Genomic DNA, 26825 nt, shown 5'->3' with positions numbered 1-26825 from the left:
TCCTCTTCCTCTTCCTCCTCCTCTTCCTCTTCTTCCTCCTCCTCTTCCTCCTCCTCTTCCTCCTCCTCCTCCTCCTCCTCTCTCTCTCTGAGCGCCCTTTCTCTCTTTCTCTTCCCCCTCCCTCACTCTTTTTTTCCCATGGCAACTCCCCTAACTTCAATCCTTGGGACCAGTGAACTGGGCCCAAGAGCAGCCTCCCAATAAACTCGCCATTAATATAATCTAATCTGTCTTGAATGGACTCATTTCGATTCAAGGAGAAATAACATATTAGTATAATTCTCTTAGTATTCCTGCATTTCTTTTCACATAATTCATTTTTTATTTTGTCTTTTTTTTTTTTTTTAGAGCTGAGGACCAAACCCAGGGCCTTGCGCTTGCTAGGCAAGTGCTCTACCACTGAGCTAAATCCCCAACCCCACATAATTATTCACTTTTAATGTATTACAAATAAATTCATTTAGTTGACTTATTTCTCCTTTTTCCTTGTTTGTTTTCTTTCCTTTTTTTTTAAGATTTATTTATTTTTAATGCGAGTACACTGTCGCTGTCTCAGACACCAGAAGAGGAAATCCGATCTCATGACGGATGGTTGTGAGCCACCATGTGGTTGCTGGGAATTGAACTCAGGACCTCTGGAAGAGCAGTCAGTGCTCTTAACCGCTGAGCCATCTCTCCAGCCCATGTTTGTTTGTTTTCAAAACAAGCTTTTCTCACTGTAGTCCTGGCTCTCCTGGAACGGAACTCACTCTGTAGACAAGACTGGCCTTGAACTCAGAGATCCACATACCTCTGCCCTCCAAATGCTGGGATCAAAGGCCTGTGCTACCATGCCCTGGCCTTACTTAATATATTTTGTGCAAGGATGTATGTGGGTGGACTTGTATGTATGTGGGTAGCATATATGTCAGGGCAATCATGGGGTGATCAGAGGACACCCTCAAGAGTCAGTTCTCTTGTTCCACTATGTGGACCCTAGGCATCTAACCCAAATAGTCAAGCTCGGCAACAGGTGCCTTTACCTGCTAATGGGCTTCACCAGCCCCGCATGACTCATGATAAACATAGAGCTGTGTCACCAATTCTTGGGCTTGCACATGTGCGCAGGAGTGGCCAGGGGGCGCTAGAGATCAAACTCAGAACCAAGTGCATGCTGAGTTCTACCACTGAGCTACACCCTCAGCCCTTGGTATTTAGAGACAGAATCCCGTGGTGGAGTTCAGGCTTGTCAAAACATGTCATTCTCCTGCCTCGGTCTTTCAAGTACTATGGTCGCAGGCACATGCTACCATATCCAGCTGCTACTGCTTTTTGTGTATAGTTTTGTGGGTTTTTTTTTTAAGATTTATTCATTTATTATATATGACTACACTGTAGCTGTCTTCAGATGCACCAGAAGAGGACATCGTATCTCTTTACAAATGGTTGTGAGCCACCATGTGGTTATTGGGAATTGAACTCAGGACCTCTGGAAGAGCAGTCGGGTGCTCTTAACCACTGAGCCCCTGTGTATAGTTTTTGTTTCCTGAACTTTGCTGTCTTTTGGTTGTAGTAGTAGTAGTAGTAGTAGTAGTAGTAGTAGTAGTAGTAGTAGTAGTAGTAGTTGTTGTTGTTGTTGTTACTCAAAACAGTTCTGTAAATCCCTTAGGAACTCCCATATGTAAGACTTTGGCATCAGCAGTGGCCACGCCCTTCTTTCTTTCCTGGCTGGACACCTTTTATTTCTAGCTCTTACTTGATTGACCAGCACTCAGGTTGCAACCCCTTTCCTTCTGCAAGAATCAAGGAACGGGGCCGGGATTCTAAGACTGAGGAAGTGTCTTGAATCCCTGTCAACTTGTCCTCTCACCTCAGGCAAGCCATTATTCCCATAAAATATACCGGAGCTGGTACTTCCTCCCCAGTCGGAAGGAGATAGGACACCATATGCTCAGGGACCCTTGAGACAGACTCCACCTGGTCTCTGTGAGGTCACCGCTTGCCTGCTTATGCCCTCGATCACTCAACTGAGAGCCTCAAGAAGGTAGCAGGATCATTGTGGGATCCCCAAACACTAGCACAATGACCGGCATGTACAGCACGGTCAGTGAGTCATTTTTCAGGAGAATGAATGAATGAATGATGCTTATTTCCCCTAAATGTAAATGTAAATGTCAAGGAAGAAGAATAGAACATGGGAATCTACCAGAATTTGATGCAAGATGGATCTCCCTGTTTTAAGACTCAGTCCTCTGAGAGCAGGTCTCACACCCAGCCCATATTTCTCAACTTTTGGTAAATGCCCTCCAGTTGGGAATCTGCAAGTCTTTGCACTCTGATCTTTGAAGGCGGGATAATGATAGAACTTGCCTCATCTGGCTGTGAGGAATAAATAGGGTTACATAGGGTCATCCTTGTAGAGACTTAGCATGTCCAGGACAGCAAGAGTTACCTGTACTCGCTGTCACTACGCTCTATACGGCCTTGGTTTTCCCACACATAAAATGGGAGTAAAGGCTCTAGGGAGATGGCTAGACCAGTAAACAACTTAACCGTGCAAGCATGAAACCTTTTGACCAGCTCCCAGGTCAAAAGTTGAGTGCAAACAGTGTGTACGGGTAACTCTGGGGCTGGGGGAGTGGAAACGGGAATGTTGGGGCATCTCGATGAATCATCTCGATGAATCAGTGGGCTCCAGATTCAGTGAGGGACCCTGCGTCAGAAAAATAAGGTAGGAGTAACTAAGAGAGATGTTCAATGTCAGCCTTTTATCTGTGTGTGCATATACATGTGTGTGTACACACACATATACATGTACACACATGAATCTATGCATGTGTACTCTCTTTCACACACACACACACACACACACACACACACACACACACACACACATACACACACACAATCTGTCCAGGTCTGGTGGTATAGGCCTGTGATCCCAGCTTCTCAGGAAGCTGAGGTAGGAGGCATCACAGGTTCAAGACCTCCGGGGCAACAGAGGGAGTTCAAATCCAGTGTAAGCAACTTAGTGAGACTTGCTAGTGCATAGAAGAAAATGAGTGGAAGTCAAACCCACTCTTGGCACCTCCATTTTACTCACAGGTTCATTTAGTTTCCATGCTGAGGACTTGAACCTAGGGCCTCGAGCATGTCAAGCAAGTCCTTGGCTTTCTTTCTATTCTTTATATCGGGACAGACTTGCACCATCTCCATCCGTCTCTCTCTCCCTTTTCCTCCTCAGCTGCTGTTCTAAAAGAGAAATCTTTCTAAACATGCCAAAAATGTACTCACCCCAAGGACCCTGCTTCGGCACAAAGGGCTGGTTCTTTCTCACTGCTCCACGCTGCCTCCTCCTTGCCCACTGCCTTTGAATTGTGGCCTCATTCGCATGACTGGAAGGGCTAACGGGACATTTTCCCATGTGTCTGGGTGGGAAGGCAGCTAGGGGCTGAGTGAGCTGCGTGAGTGGGAGAAACAAGCAGCTTAGGGATCTTCCCCAAATTTTGGCTCATCCGCAGGAGGAGAAACAAACTGCCTATGCTAATTCCTTGGCACCTAACGAATTCTGTCAGATATCTGGGAAAGATTCAAACCAGAATCAGGGAAGCTGTATAGACCCGTGGGGCAGCCGCCAAGCTCAAGGATGGGTCTCAAAAACATAAAGAGCGGTGGGGATGTAGCTCAGCTGGTTAAGTGTTTCCTTAGCGTGCTTCAAATCCCAAGTTCAATCCCCAGTACCAAATAAATGACTGTGGATACTAGAGAAAGCCTGGAATCCCAGCACTCAGGAAGATCAGAAGCTCAAGACCATGGTTGACAATAGGGCAAGTTCAAGGTCAGCCTGGGCTACATGAGATCCTGTCTAAATAAAATAAGCTCTTCCTATAAGTGGCCAGAGGTGACCTGTGAAGATGGTTTGCCACTCTCTCAACCCACAGAACCCCACAAAATCATGTAACTCTAGAGGTTCAATCCTTCCTGTTCACTTTAAGAACCCCTGGGAAACTGCCCAGGCCATCAAGGGTATGCATATCCACAAAGCCACCAAGCATCTGAAGGATGTCACTTTAAAGAATCAATGCATGCCATTCCTGAGGTATAATGGTGGAGTCAGTGCGCCCAGGCCAAACACTGTGGCTGGACACAGGGACGGTGGCCAAAATGGAATGCTGAATTTCTGCTGCACATGCTTAAAAATGCAGAGTGATGCTGGACTGAAGGGTTTAGACGGAGATTCTCTGTCACCGAACACATCCAGGTGAACACGGCACCTAAGATGCTCAGATGAACCTGAAGAGCTCACGGCCGGATTAACCCATCCATGAGCTCCCCCTGCCCCATTGAGATGGTCCTCACTGAGAAGGAACAGACCGTTCCAAAGCCAGAAGACGAGGCTGCATGCAAGAAAAAGATCCCAGAAGAAACTGAAGAAACAGAAACTCATGGCACAGGAACAAATTCAGCATAAAATAAATGCAGGCAAAGTAAAATAAAATAAACATGGTAGTTTGGCCTTCTTGCTAAAACATCTTGGGATGTCTCTTAGACAGCGCTGGTTGCCTGGGGGGACCCCTGGATGGGAACACCAAAGGTTTTCTGAGGAAGCTGGAGGCAACTTGTGTTGGGAGCAGACAGGGTTTCTCTCTCTCTCTCTCTCTCTCTCTCTCTCTCTCTCTCTCTCTCTCTACCCCCTCACTTTTACCCTGTGCCCTCTGGCCAAGTTCCAGGTCCAGGAGCACTGACCTTGTGCACACAGAGCTTCCCCTCAGATGACCTTCTCCCAGCTGGGTCCAGAAGAAACATGCCTCTGACGCACTTGCACTTAGAACAGGGGGCTGAGAGGTGAAGCAGGGACAGAGGGGAGATCCCATGGCCTTGCAGTCCCAGGCACACACAGTGCAGCCTTGTCACAGAGAGTGAAGGACACAGTCCAGGCTCTGCCTCTCCAGCTGTGGAGAAAAAGCTAGGCCTTGGCCTCAGCCTTTGCCTGCCTTCATGGCTTCATGTGCTACATCAACCAATTTCTTTCACAGTCTTCAAGAGCCCCGCCCCCATGCCCCACCCTGCAGCAGCTGGGCCCCTGGAAGTCTGTGGTGTTTCCGAGTTAATCAAAAACTCCTGTACTTTGCTCTTGAACTGAGGCCATCATTCCTTTGTCCCTGGGGCAGTGAGGTCAGCTAGCTCTTCCCTGACTCACATCTGCTTTCAGGAGAGTAAAAGGGGAAAGTAAGGGGAGAAAAACGGACTTGGCATCACCCATCAGGGGACTGCTAAGTGGCTGGGTGCTTTGCAGACAGTGGCTTCTAAGCTGTCCCACTCAGTGAAGTCTCCATTTTGCATTTAGGAGACCAAGGCACAAAACTTGGGAGAAATGGGTTTCTTGCCTCACGTGTAGGAACTCTGTCTGAGTTAAGTGTTGAGGCTTAGGGGTAACAGCCCAGTTAGTAGCGAGGGCTTGCCTAACTTGTACAAATCTCTGGCCTGGATACCCGGCACACCATAAAATGGGGGGTGGTTGCACATAACTGTAATCCCAGCACTGGGGAAGTAGAGGCAAGAGGAGCAGAAGTTCAAGGTCATGCTCTAACCACATAGTGAGTTTGAGGCCAGCCTGCACTGTGCCAAACTCTGTCTCATAACAAAACAAAAAGCTGAGCGAAGTCCAGTAACATTGTTTAGTAAGTAAAGGTGCTTGTCCCGGAACCTGAGGGCCTAAGTTCAATGCTGGAGCCCATATGGCCTTTTCACATTGTCCTCTGATCTCCACATGTAGGCTGTGGCTTACACACACACACACACACACACACACACACACACACACACACTGCAATTTAAAAAAACCAATTAGAAAAAAAAGCTCTGAGGGAGAAATGGTTCAGTGGATGAACACATGAAGGTTCACAACTTCAGGAGGTTCAACATTTTCTGGCCTTCACAGACACCAGGCACACACACAGGACGTTCAGACAGGCGTGCAGCCAAAACACCCATATGCATAAAACAAAAGCTAAAATGAAAGGCTTTGAGGTTTACAGTGGAATTTGAAGGTGTTTCTAACTCACGGTTGGATTAGAAGACTCCCAGACTATCCATAGGCTATGAACAGAAACTTCAGTGGTCCAGCCTGGGAAAGCCAAGGCACGGAAGGTCTGCAGTGGTCCAGGCTTTTTGCCAGAGGAGGCACTCCAGGAGGGCCGGGTCAGCTTGAGAAATCAGAACTCCTTTGGCCTTTAGGCCTCCACAGAGACTAGCCTGTCCACAGAGGAAGAGTGGGAAAGCATTGAAGAAGAGGCTCGAAACTGCTCTGGAGCCTTGGGCAATCCTGGTGTGGACAGGGAAGAGAAGGAGTCTGGTATATACTGCCGGAGAAGCCAGGAAATTCAGTCTCATGTGGGCTTAGCTGGGTCTTAAAATGGGTTCCCAGCAGAGTCAAGTGAGTGTCTAGGAATCTGGTTCTGTCTCTGTCCCTCCACCACCCGCTTCCCTCGGCCCTTCCTGTCCACTGTCCCCTAGTTTCCTCTCCTTCCACCTACCCCTCCCCTCTTCTCTTTCCCTTCTGCTGCCTCTGCCACCCCTCCCCCACTTCCCCTAAAGAATACATTCCTAGCCTGACCAAGAAGATTGTTGGAATCTGGGAGGCTCCAGACAGAGAAAGAAGGAAACCAAAGAATGAGGGAGACAGAAGGAGGCTTCACAGTGGGGATCAAAGGCGTCAACGTGCAGTCTCTGGCAATGGGAAGGGTGAGAATGGCCCCAGGAACATTCAAGTCTTCTGGGAAAACGTTGGGTGTAAATCAGGAGTGGGGTCCCTCGAGTCCTCTATGCGTCCCTGTCCTGCAGAGGGCTGCATGGCAGCCTTAAGGAGTAGACTCTGTTAGAGAAAGAGCGAGCGAGGCAGGAGCATCCCCAAGTTGGAAGTACCCAAGTCTCCCAGGGGAGGGCAGGTCTTTCCTGAGATCGGGTGAGCAGGCCCTTGACCAGTTTGGGGTGGGTTTCTGTGGGTGGCTGGGAGTGAGTCACGCCTTCTTGTGTGCCGCACGGTTCTGCGTGGGTTTGCTGAGTCAGCACCGATTGTCCCACCCCGCTAAGGCTGGTGTGACTGGCTCAAGGGCGATGCTCTCGAATGCCACAGTCTGGGCGTTCATTATGAATAAGCGTGCTGTTCGAAGTCAGGGATGCCATCTTGCACCATTCACCCTACTGGAACCAAGTGTGTGAGAGTAGTCTGTGAGCGTGGATGTATGCAGGTAAAGACACTGAGGGGCTATTTATAGAACATGACCCAACCGATATGACAATCCTGAGAGATAGCTCTTTGAGGCTAGGGGTAGGTACCATGGACTCCAAATTCCCACAGACTCCAGTTCCTGGCTTTCCAGATGTCCCAGCCAAACTGTGCACAGATGTGTGGCTCTCTGCTACAGTCATAAACAGACCTCCCAGGATTTTTCCAAAGGAAATGTGGAAATATTTTGGTGTCTGATCTGGGCAGCAGGGAAGAGTGGGGATGGGGCTCGAGAATGAGGCTTCCAACCTGAGGGCTGAGGAGGTAACAGTATTAAGGCGGCCCCAAGAACCAGAACAGAGAAGGCTCTGATGGCTTCCAGCTCTACTGTCCCACTGGAGCCTCAACCCACCATGAGATAAGAGACTCAGCAGCTAGGGATCTTCCCCCACTCCCACCCCCAACCCCTCATCCCCCCATCCTTCCTACCCCCACTCCCGGACCCACCGACCTTCTCTGTTCTCCACAGAGCAGGCTGGAAGGCATCAGGCCTCTGGGATGTGGCCTGAGCCCCGCCCCAACTGCACATACTACCTCCTACCCGAGACACACACACACACACACACACACACACACACTGCACACACCACCAACACCCACACACATACACACTGCACACACCACCATTTTCTTTCTCATTTTGGTTCAGAGCCATCACAGCCACCAAACGCACGCTCCCAGATGTGCCCAACCTTTTATTATTGCTACACATGTTGTTCGATTGCTACACGTGTTGTCCATGCTCACAGACCACACAAATAGCAGCTAGCCAGATGGTTCTGTGGGTCAAGGACTTGTCACCAAGCCTGATGACCTGAGTTCAATTCCTGGAACCCACGTGATGGAAGAGGAGACTCCTGAATGTTGTGCTGTCCCTCCCTCTCTCTCTCTCTCTCTCTCTCTCTCTCTCTCTCTCTCTCTCTCTCTCACACACACACACACACACACACACACACACACACACACACACATGGATGCTTGAGGGATGAGCCCTGGATTCAGAGCTGAAGCTGGAGCCTCAGGTTCTGGTAGACAGTGAACGTGGATGTGTCTAAGTCCAGCACTCAGGAGAGAGAGGGCTAGGACATGTTCAGTGGGTGAAGGCATCTGCTTGGGTTTGATCCCTGAAACCCATGGTGGGAGGAGAGAACACACTCTTGAAAATTGTCCACACACACACACATTTAAATTTAAATTTTTCATTAAAGAAAAGAATAACCCTTCACCCTGAACTTGGTCCCTGAGCAGATCCGCCACCTTGGGTAAAAGCTCAGTTCCACTTTCCACACCACAATGTCCTCATCTGTGAAATGGAGAAAAACCAAGCCACTTGCTGCTCACTGTGACGCAGTGCAGTGGGAAGTGGAACCAGAGAGGCCAGTATTGAGAATTCAGAGGCTCTTCCTTATCAGCTCCCAGGGACGGAGCCCAATTCTACCTTGATGGATCTAGGTGACCATCAATCGCTTGTTCGCTAAGCCTCTTTCAAACTCTGTGTTTGGCTGCACTTGCTCCCAGGAGCTTCCCCCCAATCCTAGTAGGCAGGGAAAGAGGCTGGGACTCACCGGATGGACACCTGGAGCAGGAAGGGCTCAAGTCATAAGTTGCACTCACAGCAGCTCCATATGTGAATGGGCAAGAGGTCATGGTGTGGTGCTGACAGGAAGCTATGCCTCCTTCACTCTGTTCTTTATTTTCATTCATTTACCTGCTTCCTTGGAAATACTCATAGAGTCACAGCTCTATGCCAGACACTGTACTAGCTATTGTGAATACAGGTGTAGGTATGTTCACAGCCTCCTGGAAGAAAATGACAGGTTCCCACACTGTGGGAGACATGCTGAGACAGCAGGAGCACTGGGCGCCACTGTGAGGCGCAGAGGACAGCCTGCACCCAGCAAGGTGGAACAGGTCTCCCCTTAGACACTACAAGAGACTTGGCTGAGATGAAAAAACAAAACAAAACAAAACAAAACAAAAAAAACCAGCTTCTTTGTGCTGCACAGCTTAGAGGGTAGCGCAAACAAAATACACCTGACAAAAAAGGTTCCAGGGTGGGATAATTAATATTTTGCTAAGTAGAAAAATACAAGTGTGTGATGCTCATGTGCGTGCACACACACAAAGCTCAGAGGAAACAAGCTGGGATTCTTCCCACAGAAATTAAAAAGAAGGGAGGGAGAGAGAGAGGGAGGGAGGGAGAGAGAGAGATGCTAGGTGTCTTAGTTCGGGTTTTATTGCTGTGAATAGATGCCATGACAACTCTTTTTTTAAGATTTATTTATTTTTAAAGATTTATTTATTTATTATATATAAGTACACTGTAGCTGTCAGACACACCAGAAGAAGGCATCAGATACTATTACAGATGGTTGTGAGCCACCATGTGGTTGCTGGGATTTGAACTCAGGACCTCTAGAAGAATGGCCAGTGTTCTTAACCACTGAGCCATCTCTCCAACCCGGCCATGGCAACTCTTATAAAGGAAAACATTTAGTTGGGGCTGGCTTAGGATTAGTTCATTGTCATCGTGGCAACATGCAGGCAGACACAGAGTGCTGGAGAAGTAGCCAAGAGTTCTACATCTGCATCTGCAGGCAGAAGGAAGAGAGGGCTGCAGACACTGAACCTGGTTTGAGCATTTGAGGCCCAAAGCCCATCTACAGAGACACACTTCCTCCAAGAAGTCCACACCAATCCCACAAGGCCACAACACCTAATCTTTTCAAATAATACCACTCCCTAAAATCTATGGGGTCATTTTCATTTAAACCACTACAGTCACCAAACCACCCCACCACCCCACCACTGAGCCACCCTACTTCATAGCACTAGCTACAAGGCAAGAGATTCTCAACTATCCATTTAGTAGATAGGTGTCACTTCTAGACTCCTGCCTCCTCCCCTAAAGTCTTATATTCCCAGGGAAGGCGGCGGATCTCCAACTCAGATCCCCATTTAGAAGCTCCAAGCTAAGAATAGGTGAAGGGGTTAATATTAGCTGGGGATATAGCTCAGTCAGGACAGTGCTTGCCTACCATCATGAATCTCTGATGGTTTCTCCAGAATCCCATTATAAAACAGGCTTGGCTGGAGCACACCTGTAATCCCACATCTAGAGAGGTACAGCGGGTGAATCAGATGTTAGGGTCATCCTTGATATACAGCAAATTCAAGAGAGCTATTTTTTTGTGAACTGTGACTATATGTGTGTGTGTGTGTGTGTGTGTGTGTGTGTGTGTATTCCAAGTGGCCAAATATCCAAAATATCCAAAGCCTGCCATCATTCACAGAGACCTGAGAATGAATCAAGGGAGCACTTAGTAGGTCCACCAGAACCAAGGCGATATCAGCCTAATTTTGCTCCCCAAACCCTTCCAGATGGCCTTCCAGGTCCGCCATTCCTCAGCAGAAGGAGTCTAGCATTGGGCTTCTTCTCATAGAGAATATGTCAAGGGTAGAATTGCATTGTGGTGTACAAGGACAAAGTTTAGGGGAGTCCTCTTCACACGGTGGTCTCCACAGTGCTCTGGAGCTAGACCTGAGGGAGAAGCTTGGGACTCAGGCAGTCAATAGGCTGCTACTTCTAAATTTGCCTTGACTATTACCAGACCAGAAGAACTGTTCCTTAGTTGCATGGAGACCAGATAGAGAACACTAATTAACCAAAAAAATCAGTGGTGTCCTCATCTGTCACTAGGGCAGGACTAAGCCTGGGTCTTGTCAACTAGGTTGGGTGTAGGTGACCCCTCTTTGGTACCCAGAGATACTGAAAGCTGAAGTCCCAACCATGTGGCATCTGTGGGGAGAGGAACAGACAGTGGCTGGCAAGATAACTCAGTGGGTAGAGGTGTTTGTTACACTACACAGCCTGGCAACCTACTGATTGGAAAGTTACTCTATGATCACCACATGTGTACCATAGCACATGCACCCCTTCCCCCAGTGCACACCACACACACACACACACACACACACACACACACACACACATACACACACACATACACACACACATACACACACACAAAGTAACAGCATTCTGGCCTATACAAGAGGACTGCTGGGAATTTTATATGAATTTGAGGTCAATCTGGATCATATAGTGAATATGAGGCCAGCCTGGGCTGTCTACTGAGACTCTGTCTCAAAACCCACACCCTTGGGCTGGAGAGATAGCTCAGTGGTTAAGAGCACTGACTGCTCTTCCAGAGGTCCTGAGTTCAGTTCCCAGCAACTACAGGGTGCCTCACAATCATCTGTAATGGGATCCCATGTTCTCTTCCGGAGTTTTTGAAGAGAGCAACAGTATACTTATATTAACAAAATAAATAAATCTTAAAAGAAAAAAGAAAAGAACCACACTCTCGAGATTAGAGAGATGACTCAATGGTTAAGAGCACTGACTGCTCTTCCACAGATCCTGAATTCAATTCCCAACAACTACAGGGTGCCTCACAACCATCTGTAATGGGGTTCTATGCCCTCTTCTGGTGTGTCTGAAGACAGCTACAGTGTACTTATATACATAAAATAAAGAACCACATCCTCCCACACACACACACACACACACACACACACACACACACACACACACAACACACACACGCCCCACTGCATTCTGTTGCTCCTTTCTGTCTTAGATGGGGCTCCTGGGAAGCAGAGCTTTGAATGTGCTTACAAGAGAAGAAGCAGGCTTGGACTAAGGGGACTGCTCTATAGCGTCATAAAGGCCTTGCTAGCTCCGTAGAGAGAGCTCCATATGGATCCTATATAGAATAGATAGATAGATAGATAGATAGATAGATAGATAGATAGATAGATAGATAGATGGATGGATGGATGGATGGATGGATGGATGGATGGATGGATGGATGGATGGATGGACGGACGGACGGATGGGCGGGTGGATCGATGGATCGATGGATCGATGGATCGATGGATCAATGGGTGGGCGGGCAGGTGGATGGACAGGCAGACAGATAGATCCTACATAGACTATCCTATATAGATAGCTCATATCAAAGCAGAGAGACCAGGACTCTTTCCAAATCAATCCCTGGAAATAAGCGGTCCCGCTTTCACAGGGAGCACGACCTCGGTCACTCTGAGATATGAACATGGCAACCCCAGGGCCCTCTATACATTACAGAGCATCTGAAGCAGTGGTTACCTCCACCTGGATGGCAGGCTGCAGCAGGCACACAGATTTCCATTACAACCCTGCCACAATCTCTTCCTTTCAACTCCAGGCCTAACGCTAGTTTTCTTTCTTTTTTTTTTTTTTTTTTTGGTTCTTTTTTTTTTTTTTTTTTTCGGAGCTGGGGACCGAACCCAGGGCCTTGCACTTCCTAGGTAAGCGCTCTACCACTGAGCTAAATCCCCAGCCCCTAACGCTAGTTTTCAAAACGTGAACTATACACTTGCATTAGAGAGGTCAGCTGGAAGTCAAAGGTGACATCTTCTGAGAGCTCCAACTCATACTTAGAATAGATCTGGACTGGCGTTGTTGTTGTTGATGATGCTGTTGTTGTTGCTGTTACTGGTGTTTTGGTGTTTTGGTTTGGTTTGGTTTTTGGTTCTGTTTGTTTTTGCCTGTTTGGTCTGGTTTGGACTCTGAGATGGGGCCGTTCTTTGAAGCCTATGCTAGGCTTGAACTCATGGCTACCGTCCTGCTTCCACTGTTCCCATGGAGGGATGACAGACATTGCTGTCACCCTCAGCTTAGCTTTCCCATTTTTATTTAAGATCTATTCCTTCTGAGGCAGAGGAGAGGAGGAAAGACCCTGAGTTTGAAGGAAACCTGTGGGGTTATCACAACAGGGAACCTACACATGGAGCCCTGCACCCCAAGGACTTGAAAGAGGGGTGGCAGGTATGCAGGTAACAGGGGCCCAAATCCCACAAAAATGTTCCACTTGAGGGAAGCTGAACCCAGGCCTGACCTTCACAAGAGCTCCAGGAGACCCTTGGGTCTCAGGACAGGTGGCGACACCACACCCTGGGTGATCCATTTGAGTCTTATGGGTTGGCCCACTTGGCCTGATGGGGAAGCAGGAGGTCTTCTGCTCTCCTCCTACCCAAGCTCCTGCCCCCAGGACGTCTCAGCTGCCACATTCATCCATGAGAGTCCCAGAAGCATCCCTTGAGTTAGCGGGGCCTTCTCCAGTGTCAGGTGTATCTGTTTGTCTACCCACAACGTCAAATCGCTCACTTTATGTTGATGGTGCTCGACCCTTCAGCCTGGACCATGTGACTCAGGCTGGTAACTGCCTTTCTCTGCATCCCTGCTCTCCCTAAGCCTCTTTGGCAGTGAAGAGGAAGATGGACCCTGGAGGTTGGGGGGTGGGGTGGGGGACTCAACTTGTTCTTGTTTCTTGAGACAATGTCTTATGTAGGCCAGGCTATCCTCGAACTTGTGGTGTGGCTTAAGCAAGTTTCTTTCTCTTGCCTCTACCCTTCACCCCCTGAGCACTGAAATTAGAGACTGACCCGGGGCTTTGTGCATCCGGGGTGTGCTGGTTAGTATTTCTGTCAAGACACAAGATTGAGTCTTCTTAGAAGAGGGAGCCTCACGTGAGGCAATGCCTCCATCAGATTGTCCTGTAGGCAAGCCTGTGGTGCATCTTCTTGATTCAAGATTGATGGGTGAAGGCCCAACCCACTGGGGGCAGCATCACCCTGGGCAGGTGGTTGGGGCAAGCCAAGAGGGCCATGAGAACAATGCAATGAGAGTGGTCCTCCAGGCCTTCAGTTCCTGTCTCCAAGTTTCTGCCTTGAAGTCCCACCCTGCCTTTCCTTTATGGGGGACTGTTGACTTGTAAGATGAAATAAACCCTTTCCTCCCCAAGTTGGTCTGGTCGTTGCGGGGTTTTGTCATAACAATAGAAAAGTGACTAATATACTAGGCAAGCATTCTACGAACGAAACTATATCCACAGCCTAGAAACTGGGTTTTAATGCCAGCGCAGATTGCCAAATGGGACAGTGAAGACACCCACCCGGGGAGCTGTGTGAACATACAGAAGACTACTCGGGAGAATGCGTATTTCACCAAACACTGCTCTCTCAGCTCAGCACAGCTGTGGACAGCCAGGCCCTGGGGGTCCCTGTTGAAGTCCCATGCAAGTCCTGCAGTCTGCCTGAGTCAGCACTTTGCTGCTACAGTGCAGGTCTGAGTGCTGCCTGGAGCCAACAGCACCGTCATCGTCCTGGAACTCAGAAATGCAGGTTGGCCTGTCATCCTAGCACTCAGGAGGTGAAGGCAGGGAGGTCCGGAGTTCAAGGTCATCCTCTGCTGTATATGAAATTTGGGGCAAGCCTGTATCAACAACAACAACAGCAGCAGCAGCAGCAGCAGCAGCAGCAGCAGCAGCAGCAGCAGCAGCAGCAGCAGCAGCAGCAGCAACCAAACCATGGGGCTTGGGGAGACGACTCTGTAGGTAAGAGTGTTTGGAAAGCATGAAGACCTGAGTTCAAATCTCCAACACCTAAAAATCTGCAGATGGCTGGAAATCCCTGTACCCTAGATTAGGGAGTGGGCCTGTAACCCAAGGAAAGCCAAGCAGAATTCTGCATGAAGCCAGGCAGATTCTGAGAGCTCACTGGTTGGCCAGCCAGTCTAGGTAAAATGGCATGCTTCCAATTCAGTGAGATATCCTGTCTCAAGGTAGTAAAGTGTGTGTGTGTGGGGGGGGGTGCCTAATGTCCTGCGCTGGCCTCTGTGGGTATGTTTACCCACACATTCTCATTCATGTGCCATGTATGCCTAAACCACACACCACACGCACATATCATATACCTATGATATATCATATATCATATCACACATCACCTATCATATATAGAATCAGTCAGACAAAACCCAGAGAAGCCATCAGTGAGTCCTAACCTTCAGACCATAGATGACTTTTTCCCCCAGCAAAGCTCACAAAATCCTTATGACCAAAGCCAACAGCTCTTCCAGTCCCTAAAAAGTCAATGAACAGACGTCCCCAGCCAGCCCTCAAGACACAAGCCGACTTTGCACCTTGCCAGCCTCAGAAAGAGTGACAGGGAGGACTCCAGCTACATCCCTTCAGAGCACTGGGCCTGGCTGAGAGGTAGTCCTCACAGGCTCTAGCTCCCTCCCACCTCTCCAACAGGACCTTGGGTAGGGAGGCCCCACTATTAGTTCCAGACACCAGGGATCTTTTAGTTAAGGGAGCTTTTTCTTTGCATTTGCGGTTCTCCCTGGACTTATAGCAACCTCTTGCTGTGGGGCTGATGTCACTTTGATGAGAGTTACAGCTGCCTTCCACTGTGACTGCATTCCAGTGTGCGGCCGGCCGGGCTCTGGAGCTCATCAGGCTTCTACTGGACAGGAAGAGAGGCTGCTCATCAACTCTGATCTGGACCCTGGCTGGCCTCTTGGTTGATGCAGAGAAAGAGGGAAGAGGGAGGGAAGGAGGGAGGAAAGGAGGAAAGGAAGGAGGGAAAGAAGAAAGGAGAGAGAGAGAGAGAGAGAGAGAGAGAGAGAGAGAGAGAGAGAGAGAGAGAAATTGACTTAACCTTACAGGTTTTCGGAAAGAGAGCTCAGAGCTTTCTTGACTCACCCAACCCACCCCCACCCTGTGAGAACCAAAGTTCTGAAGCGGTGGGCTGAGGGCAGAGGAGGTGGGGGTGTTCACAGAAAGCCCGTTGTTCCATAGTTGAATCCAGATGTGGTGGTTGGAGGAGGGTGTGAGGGAGGGGGGCTGAAGAGAGGTGGGGAGGGGAGGAGGGGAACTGGGGAAACAGAATTCCCCTCAGGAGCCTGAGTGGCTACAGACCCCTTCTCTCCCAAGCTCCCCTTGAAAACACACCGAGTTGTACGGAAAATCAGCCTCTATTGTCTCTTGCTCATAAAATCTCTGGCACCATTGCCTGTGGGTCAAGCTGTGTGGAAAGCAGAGCCCTCTGTAGATCATGTATCAGACACGTCTCTGTACGGTCAAGGCCTGAGGCATCGTGGACCCGTGGTCAAGAGGCAAAGCTGCTGGCTGAGGGATCCGGGGCATTACGTGCAGTGCTTTATTTAATCCCCCCTACAGTCCAAAGACTAGAGATCATTAGTTCCATGCTGGGGTGCATGTGCATACCTATAATCCCAGCATTTGGGAGGCACAGAGGCAGGATCATCGGCTAAGGTTATCCTCTGAACCATAAAGATTTTGAGGCCAACCTAGGCTACATAAGAGCCAATCCCGAAGACAACAGGGACAAAGAGATGGCTCAGCAGGTAAAAGTGCTGTCACGCAAGGCTGGTGACTGGAGTTCAATCCTGGGGAGAGCCCACATGAAAATGTGCAAAGCGGTGGAGCAAATGCACAGACCCAGCACCCTTACAGCAAGAGACTGAGGCTGGAGGATCATCTAGAGGCTCACGGGGCAGCTAGCCTGGAGTGCACAGTACAACAGAAACAAGAGACCCTGCTTCTGCAGGGTGGAAGGAAAGGCCTCTGACCTTCACACCCACCCCGTGGCTCTCATACGCCATGCCTTCTTGCACATACATGTGCATACTAGTAATAGATTCGATTGAGTTTTTTTAAATCACAAATTAAATGTTGTTTTAGTGCTAGAAATTGGCAGTTAGTTAAGTCACTACTCCAAAACCACCTAACTAGACCGCGGCAGTCTCTTCTCAACTTTGTCCTGTGCGACTCCCTAGCCCTTGGCATATGTCCATTTTGAACTTCCAGCCCTTGTTCATCACTTAAAGGCCCACTTGATATCAGAAACACCCTGGCCTGGTCTCCTGATTCATACAATCCTCTTGCCTCAGCCTCCCAACCCTGGGGTTACAGGTGTAGAGCCCCACACCTGGTTTTGTTTGTTTTTGAGACATGTCTACATAGTCCAAGCTGGCCTTCAATCTACATTCCTCCATGCCTCAGCCTCCCGAGTGCTGGGTTACAGGGGAGCCGTCACACCCAGCTTTCAGAAATCTGAAAGTTGTCTCCTCGGGTCCCACAGTCATGATGGAGACAAGTCCCTGAGAGTGAGACCTTGGCTGAGTGTTCATAATGGCTGAGTTCCCTTCCATACCATAGCCTTGGAGGTGGGAGCAATTCATGATGAACAAGGAGAGGAGGTGCAGCCAGGAGGGCCCAGGCGTAAGGCTCTCTCATAAGCTGTGAACACCCACACTGGAGAAGGAAAGGCCTGTCCCTGCCCTGCCCCACCTGCATTAAGGTCCCTGAAACAGAAAGTCCACATTCAGACCGAAGGGCATGGCAAGAGGAGCCTGTGCCAACCTCAAGACCGCCATCGGCTCTGAGAACTAAGGGTGATTGGCATGTGCCCAGCAGGCTTTGGAGAGTGGGAACTGAACCCTGGTAGTAAGACGGCCAAGGTGTGGCCTTTGGCCTAACACCTGTGCCCATCTCTTCCCCCCCCCCCCCATAGAGGATGACAAACAGCAGCCTTACTTCCTGGATAAGGTGGAAATGAATGCGTGCTCATGTACAATGTTCAAGCTGGTACCAGCCATGGAGGGATTGCTCCAGAAACGTCAGCTGTGTCTATCATTTCCCACTCAAGGCCTCAGTCTTCTTACAGATTCTTTTGGACGAAACCATACAATTCTCCCAGGTCTCCCAGACCTCTCATTCTAGGGACCCAAGAGACCATAGAAGTATTAATTAGCAAAACCTCCAGACAGGCCCAGACGAAGAAGGAGCCTCGTTAACATTAATTGTTACCATCAGATCTTTGCCTGGTCAGGATGAAGCGTTGCATGCTGGGTCAGACTCTCTGCCCTGGGGGTTCACAATCCGCCCAGGACTGCTCTTCCAGTGTGGCTGAGGTGAGGTGGACAGACGGGGACCCTCTTCCCTTTCTCACCTCTCATAGGGCCAGGGTGTGAGAAGGGAGGGCAGTGGAGACTGAGGGAGGATGGATGCCATTGTGTATGAAAGGGTTAGCATTGTCTTCTTATTCTCAAGTACGACCATGCTATGGACACTCTGCTAAGTCCCAATACCAGGGACATTACTTGGGAGGAGATATCAGCTTTACAGTGGCTCTCAGAATAATTTAATGATCCCAGAGAACCTGATTAAAATGCCCAGCCATGGGCAATGACCTCCATAGTTGAGGTCCAGAAACCTTTTTAATTTTTTTAATTGGTTCTAGGTATTAAACCCAGGGCCCTACACATGCTTAAGCACATGCCCTACTGCCCGTTTCCACTCTTGACCACCAGCAACGTGTTTTTATAGGTTTTGTTTTCTTTTGTTGTTATTTTGTCCAGGTTTGGTTTAGTTTAGTTTGGTTCGGTTTTGGAGACTGGGTCTCACCCTGTAGCCCAGGCTGTCCTTGAACTCTTGGCATCGCATCCCTCCTGCCACAGCTTCTGCAGTGCTCGGATTTCAGGGGCCAGCCACCATATCCTGCTTTGTTTTGAAACAGCATCTTCGTAAGCAGACAAAACTGCTCTTGAACTTCAGATCCTCCTGCCTCAGTGTCCGAGTGACCAGAGTCTGCAGAACTGTACTTTAAATGACACAGGGTTGGTCAGTGTGTAAAGTGCTGGCTGGGCAAACAAGAGGCCCTGATCTCCATCATCCTCATAATAACTAAGCACGACTTAGGTCCGTGGTGCACACATCTTTAATCCTAGCACTCAGTAGGCAGAGGTCAAGGCCAGCCTAATCTACATACCAAGATTCTGTCCAGCTGGAGTTTCATGGTGAGACCGTATCTCAAAATAACCACCCCCTCCCAAAAACTAGAAAAACAAAACAAACCCTAAAACTAGGCACAGCAACTTGCACCTATAACTTCAACTCGTTTGAGGTAGAGATCGGCAGAATTCCCAGTGCTCGCCGGCCAGCCAGACTATCTAAAACAGCAAGCTCGGCTCGAACAGTAGATGGAGGGATCATCGAGATGACTCAGCAGATAAAGGTACTTGCCACTAAACCTGATGACCTGATTTAATCCCTGGAACCCACCAAGTGGAAGAAAAGAATCAACTCCTGCCAGTTGTCCCGTGACCTCCACATATATGTCCTGCATGCGCGCGCTCCTACACACACACCCACACCCACACCCATAAACGACACATAAATATAAAACATAATGCAGAGGAAGATGCCCGATGTTGACCTCTGGTCTCCGAGTGGGTGTGCCCACTGGCACAAACACACTCACTTACACCTGCCCAAATACAGGAAGAGTAAATCAGTTACATGGGAATGATGTCTGTCCACTGTCAGTGCACAGCCATGAAAGTATTCAAAGAATGTTAACGGGTGGAAAGAGTGAGGGGGGGGGAAGAGAGTAAGTGGCAGCTGGGTGTGACGGCTCAGACCTATCCTGTCATCTCAGCTCTTGGACAACATGGACCCTTCATCTCTGGTGCATTCCCTTTGGCACTAAACATTCACTAATGATGTTGCAAATGACTGTCTAGATTCTAGAAGTTCCAGCCCACACAGAAGAAACCCCAGAATATGGCTTCTAACCCTACATCTATAGAAGCTCAGAGATCCCCAAAATGTCTGTTTGCAGGAAAATGCCAGTCCGCCCAAAGGCTTGGGTCTGATTTCCAGCATCCTCTGACAGCGCACTCTTTGATCTGTGAGTCATGGTTACCAACACAAACTGGGAGAAGGTAAATGAGGCTCAGGGGATGGAGGGTCTGTGCACTAGGGAAGGCTGCCTGGGCTCTGCTGGGGGCAGGGAGCCAAGGCTGGCCCAACCTGAGGTCTCGAGTTTGAAAGCTGTGCCGGTCAGTTTCAAGGATGGAGAGGAGTCGGATTTGGGCTTAAGGTCGAGTGCCCCATACACACACATTTCATAGTGCGACCTTGGGCACACGCCTTCAGTTCTTCAAACTTCTACATCCTTACCTATCAGATGAGCAATTCTACCTGCACCTGAGGCTTTACAGGAGTGGAGAAAGGATACAAAGGTTGTCCAGATGGCTCAGTGGGTAAAGGCATTTGTCACCACTCCTGGAGACCTGAATTTGATCTCTAGGACACACAGAGTAGGAGAGGACTGACTCCCAGTGCTTGTTCTCTGACCTCTGTGCTCCTACTGTGGCATGTGTGAGCATGTACACACACACACACACACACACACACACACACACAGGCACACAAACACACCACACATGCTCACACATACACACACACACATACACACACACACACACACACACACACACACAGGCACACAAACACACCACACATGCTCACACATACACACACACACACATACACACAAACACACCACACATGCTCACACATACACACACACACACACACACACACACACAGCTGGAGTTCAGCAGGGTGGCACACAACTGTCATTCTAGCACTTGGGAGATAGAGATAGGGGGTATCATAAGTTCAAAGTCATTATCAGCTACATGGTAAATTCAAAACAAGCCTGATGCAAGATAAGAGGAACCCGGGGTGGAGCCACAAGCCCAGCTTCCAAGAAGCAGAAGAGGGAGGGACAAGGCAAGGACAGCCCAGACTGTAGAGTCAGACCCTGTGTCAAAAGAAAAGCACACAGTTAATGCCTGGTCATCCAGGTTTGAATTAATATTAAAGTCAAGCATGGTGGCTCATACCTGTAATCCCAGTGTTTGGAAGACCGAAGGAGGAGGAACTTAAGAGTGAGATCCTGTCCAGAAAGAAGGGAAGAAAGGGAAAAAGAAAGAAAGAAAGAAAGAAAGAAAGGAAGGAAGGAAGGAAAAAAGGAAGGAGGGAGGGAGGGAAGAAGAAAGAATTGAAAAGAGAAAGGATGTTGAGAAAAGCAGGACAGAAAGCAGAGAAGAGCCAGCAAAAAATTTCATTAAAGCTACAAAGTTCAGAAGATAATTTGAAGTAAATAATAGCTAGGCATTATTTTCTCTCAAATGACCTAAAATCATTACGTGCATTTAAATTTTTTATCATTGTTAGTGTTGGGGTGGGGCTTTTGCATGAAAGGCATGGCCAGGGCGTGGGGACCCAAAGACTACTTTCAGGAGTCAGTTCTCTCTTTACACCACTCAGGTTGTCTGGCTTATGCAGCACACCCATTTACCTGATGAGCCTCCTCGATGACGTCCGGTTCTCTGAGGGGCTGAATAGGCAGAACACAGAGGGCTTGGGGAGTAAAAGCATGTAACAGTGTAATGATGCGTTCCTCAAAACCCACAAAATGTATGCTGGGAGAGGCGTAATGGAAGCCATGGACTTGGAGAGATAAGGGCATGTCAACACAGGCTCATTCACTAGCGTGGCTCAGTTGGGAGGGGTTTGCGCATGAAGGGAGAGCATGTGGGGCGGTGGGGGGGGGGACTCCATCTATGTGGATGCAGAAGGGCTTTGTGAAAACTATCCCTGCAGTTCTGCTCTAAGTCTAAAACATAGACTTTACATGCTAAAACATGTAATATACAGTCTAAAACATGCTCTTTTAAAAAAATATAAAGTCAATTTTTAAAAAGTTCTGGTTTTTTGGTGGCATTTAGGAAGCTGAGGAACCTTGTCAGGAGTGGAGGAAAAGAGAGAGAGGGAAGAAGGAAGAAAGGAAAGAGAGGGAGAAGAAGAGGGAGGGAGGGAAACCAGGCTTGGTAGCACATACTTGTAATCAGAGCACCTGGGAAACTGAGTCAGGAGGACACTGTTGCAAACTGAGGGCCAGCCTGGGATGCCTGAGGCACTGTCTCTCAGAAAGAGAAGGAGGAAGAGGAAATGATAAAGATAGCAAGTGTGGTTTTGCAATGGCTGATTTGGGAAAGGGTGCTTCTTTCCTTTCAGAGGAGGAAGTGGACCCAAGTCCGCCCTCTCTGAGTCAAAACCTTAGCAGCTCTGGCCCGAGCTCTAGGGATAGTATCAACCAGATGACAGCTGCAGATTCCAAGACCCGAGAACCCACAGTAGCAGCAATAGCACAAAGACACGTTGATGGCTCCTCTCCAGGCCAGGCCCGCTCATGCCGGGCCCTCTGGTAAAAAGACAGGTCCTCTCTCCCAAGCTGTTACATGTATATTCATTTTGTAGGAGCAGTAAAAACTGGGCTAAAACTCCACATGCTTTTTTTAAAAAAATTTCCTCAGGGCTTCATCATAAAGTGTACTTACACATTGAGAATATCACTGCACACAAGGTGCTCTTACACTTTTGCCAGATCGATCCTCCTGCAGCCGGAGGGCTTGTCGAAGGTCTCTGCTGGTGCTCTGAATGTGTCGAGCACAGGACATGACCTTTCTATAGGGACTCTGATAACTGCCCTGGTAATGGGAATGGTTGGGGTACAAAGGACAGGATAGGATGATCTCAGGGGACACCTGTGTCACCAGTGGTCCACAGAATATTCTTAGGCACCAAGACACTGCTATCCTAAAATACCCTGAAGTCTTCTGTTATGAAGAGGTGCCCGACTTGCCCTTGGAGGGGCCTATTCTCTGAGGATCCTGTGACCATCAGGATCCTGAGAGCAGACATGAGGCTATAGCTTCTCTCCCCCATAGTTCGATGTCAGACACACAGAGCTATGGAAGGTATCACTCACAGTTGAGAACCTTTTGGACAGGGCATCATGCTGGACATGAATGGGGACAGACAGAGGAGCCACATCCAGGACAGAGACTTGGAGGGTAGAGAAGGAAGCGGGAACCATGTCTGGGAAAGGACACAGCCCACCTTTGGGACACCCAGTTTCCTATCTGAGAATGACATCAGAAGCTGGCCCGAGACCCTGGATGGTCTGCAGTCCTGACACCGAGGCAGAGACAGTGATGTGGACCTGAAGAGCCCCTAACAAAGTCATCTCGGAGCTTCTCCCTGCGTGGTGTCCCCCAAGTGCCTTTAGTAGAAGCAGGCACTGACCATGACCCCTTCTTATTCCCTGCCCCTTCCTACTCCCAAGGCTGAAGCTTGACTCTTCCAAACCTCCCAACTGCCACTACCATGGCAAGCCTATTATCACCTCCCACTAGATGGCTAAAGTCCACCCCCCAGGTATCTAAATCACAAGTCTGATCATGTCACCCCTTGAACAACACCTTTCAGTGGCCACCCATTGTTCTTAGGGAGGAAAAAAAACCAACCATGGGTACTGGCATTTCCCACAAGGCCCAACATTTCTTGGCCCCTTCAACATCCTACTGAATGATTTGGGGCAGCTGCCCTCCCCCACCCCTCACCCCCGTCACGCCTCAGCTGCTTGGCGAAGTGTCTGGAAACCTACCAGACTCAGCACCAGTAGGTATGTTGAATTGCTCACTTTGTGATTGGGACATCCCCTGTGCCTATCAATCCCGATTTATGGGTTTTTTAAGTCTAAGCAAGATCCCGCAGAACCTTCCAGTCTTTCTGGTTCAGGCCAGTCTCTTCTGGTTTATGGTACCAGTTGTAACAATTATGAAGTTTTGGGTTTGCTGAAAAAAGAATTTTTTTTTTTTACATTTTGCTCTGTGTGTGTGTGTGTGTGTGTGTGTGTGTGTGTGTGTGTGTATCCCACACTGTTTATGTAGAGGTCAGAGAACAGCTTACAGGAATTTATTCTCTCCTTGTAAGGGCCAAGACAGAACTCAGGCTTAGCAACAAGTGCCTTTACCCACAAGCCATCTCACCTACCCACTGTAATATTTTTTAGATGGCTCTGCTTCCAACTTGAGCTAAGGAGCCGCTGTACTGAGTCCCATCACCTGTTTCTACTACTTCACAGCACAGGGGCCTAGCTTGCCTGTGCACTACTCGCCTGCCCCGAGGGAAGGAGTACACGCCCCTACCCCTCGGAAACTAGCTTGCAGGGGAGGCTGGAACTTCAGGAGTCCTCAGGCTTCCGTCTAAGAGCTGAGAGAGCTGACTTTCTCTGTGGCTCAGATCACTCAGGCCTGAAAGTCATTGAATCAGCCTGGCTCCCCTGTGTCTGGTTTCCCACCCGAGGATGAATGGCTGTCCTTGACACCCAGTCATTTCTGTTTTCCTCTCTCTGCAATGGCTGCTGTTGCTCCAGCCCGTTTCCCACCACACCCATAGTGGACAGACAGAGGTATAATCCGGCGATCCCATAAACCTAATTTGTGCTTTGGCTGAGGCAGCGAGGTCCTTGGAACTTTCTTTTTAGGCAGTCTTGAGACAGAGAATAAACTGACCCACTCCATTCCGGATTCTCCCTCAGACTCAAGGCTCAACGGCTTGCCCTGTCTGCAAGGGCCCAGGAACAGGGTTGTAATGCAACCTAAACTCCACAGCCACTGTGGAGAAACAGCAAGGAGAAATGTCCTTCCCCGTCTCCTGCCCATGGGCAAGCTGCCTTGCCAGCTTGTCTCTCTCTCCACACAGATCATTGGCTGCTTTTCTCTTTCTTCTGTCCTGTGGACACTTGTTTACCAGCGATCGCAGACAGAGAAAGCCTGGTGAAACTTCTTCTTGACAGACTAGGTAAAGACCCACTCAGACCAACAAGCAAAGAGCCTTGTTTCGTGGAGTTTTGCTGTCCGGGTCTGCTTTCAGGGTTTACAGGCAATTACAGCCGAAAAGACTCGATCCAGCTGCAGACAAAAACATCTGCTGAGCGCTGATGTATTTGTACGGTTATAAGGCAGGAAGTTGTGTGTAGTTAGATTTAGCATTTGATGCGTTGATCATAAATTATAATAACTTCCCTTCCGTGAACCTGTACCAATCACATGTTGCGAGCTGTTTTAGTAGACATTTCATTTAATTCTTAAAACAACCCTAGAGGGGGGCTGGAGAGATGGCTCAGTGGTTAAGAGCTTTTATGTCAGAGGGTTCACAAGTCCCTGTAACTTCAGCTATAAGGAGATCAGTGCCCTTGTCTCCACAAGGGCATTCACATCGCATGCACACACCCACACATGTAGACATAATTAAAAATAAGAAAAGCAAATCTTTAAATGAGCTAAGCGTGTATGTACCCACTTCCCAGCTGAAGAAAGAGACTCGGGGCATCACACAGCTCACGATGGCACTGAGGTCCGGATGCCCTTTCAGAGCCACTGTTGGGGACCCAGAACTTGCTTTCCCTCAGGCTAGTGCTGAGAAGACAGAAATCTGAGCATTGGGTGGCACATAAAGACAAGACATAAAGGACTCCCTCACACGAGGACTGTTTGGTTGTCGTCATGGTAATTAGGGTTCTGAGAACTTCTCCTTCTAGGACTTTTGAGTCCAAGATGAATGGATATCTCTGTACTTGGGTGACGTGTGGAAGGCAGGCAGTTCCCAGCTTGGGGCTGGCTTGTTTAAACTGACAGCATCTTGCCCACATGAACCGTTAGATAACAGGAAAAGATAGCATGGGGGTGTGTGCTCTTTCAGGACTGGAAGAAAGTGAAGGTTTCAGACAGGCAGGTGCTACTGTGGTTAAAAGCAAGCGCTTTGTGGTCAGGTAGCCTTGCTTCAGTCGCTGCTGGCTGGACTACCTGTGTGACTCGAGGTATAGTACCTCTCTAAATCTGGGCTTCTAGCCAATAAAAAGAGGCTAAGAAGAGAATTGCTTAGGAAGGATATCCTGAAATTAAATAAGATGATATGTATAAAATGCTTAACACAGGACCTGGACCTGATACTATAGCCTGGGCTACATACACAGTGAGACCTTATCTCAAAAACAAAACAAAACCCCTACAATGAATGGTATAGGAGGCTGAGAACAGGGCATACGCAGATTGGCAGGTGACTCTGAAATTCTTGCTGGGAAACCTGTGAGTTTTTTTTCCCCAATCTTGAAGACCTGGTGCAGTCACCAGAAAGACTAGGGCCATGGTTGTGGCTCATAGAAAAGGTTCCTTGTTCCCTGTCGTTTTAAAAGACAGAGCAGGCTGGACAGTGGAGTCACACACCTTTAATCCCAGCACTCGGGAGGCCGAGGCAGATAGATCTCTGTGGCCAGTCAGTTTGAGGAGTCCTGCCAGGGCTACACAGAGAAACCCTATCTTGAAAAACAAAACAACAAACAAACAAACTAACAAACAAACAAAAAGAAAGACTAGGTCTGATCCAGCTGAAATGGAGGACTTTTCACAGGGAAGATACAGGTATATAGAAACCGTCTTCATTTGTGTTTCCAAGGCACAAAGTCTGAACGGAGAAAGAAAGACTCTGCCCACTTCTTGGTTCTCATTGGGGACCTGGGGGATAGGGGGTGGGAGTGGGCATGGGAGGATCTTTGGACTAGGGGGAGGGTCTAGGGCCTGGGAATACCTTCAAGGACAAAACTAATGATGAATGGGACAGGACTCAACAGAGGAAGTTAGGAAATGTGGGTGAGGCCCCTAATGACTGTGGAACTGACTCATGGGGGCAGTCCCAGCTTGAAGGCCTCTTTGAGATCTAGCATTCTATCAGGCAAGAAGCCAGCTCTGAGACCCCAGGCAACTCAGTGCTGCCAGTTCAAGCTCTAAGACCCCAAGGAAACAGTCTGGTTATTGTCTGCCAGCCTGCCCCAACGCCCCCGGGTGAAGAAAAGGTCCTCAGGGGCCAGGTGGTTCCCCAAGAAAGATGCTGTCAAGTACCAAGTGTCTCCCAACCTCTGGATCATCAACCATCGCTCTGGACCT

At 48.8% G+C, this 26825-nt stretch overlaps 1 long non-coding RNA gene across 1 annotated transcript; it reads right to left on the bottom strand.

Moving 5' to 3' along the window:
* Nucleotides 1-1540: 1540 nt before the first annotated feature.
* LOC134480039 (uncharacterized) lies at nt 1541-6410 on the bottom strand. Its single transcript, XR_010054146.1, has 2 exons — nt 6045-6410; nt 1541-2692 (listed from the first exon to the last, which is right to left on the bottom strand). It is a non-coding gene; the product is annotated as an uncharacterized LOC134480039 (long non-coding RNA).
* Between the last annotated feature and the right edge of the window lie 20415 nt (nt 6411-26825).

The sequence above is a fragment of the Rattus norvegicus genome, chromosome 8 (assembly GCF_036323735.1).
Source record: "Rattus norvegicus strain BN/NHsdMcwi chromosome 8, GRCr8, whole genome shotgun sequence".
NCBI lineage: Eukaryota > Metazoa > Chordata > Mammalia > Rodentia > Muridae > Rattus > Rattus norvegicus.
The sequence above is the reverse complement of the archived record's forward strand: the minus strand, read 5'-3'. Positions and strand labels throughout refer to the sequence as shown.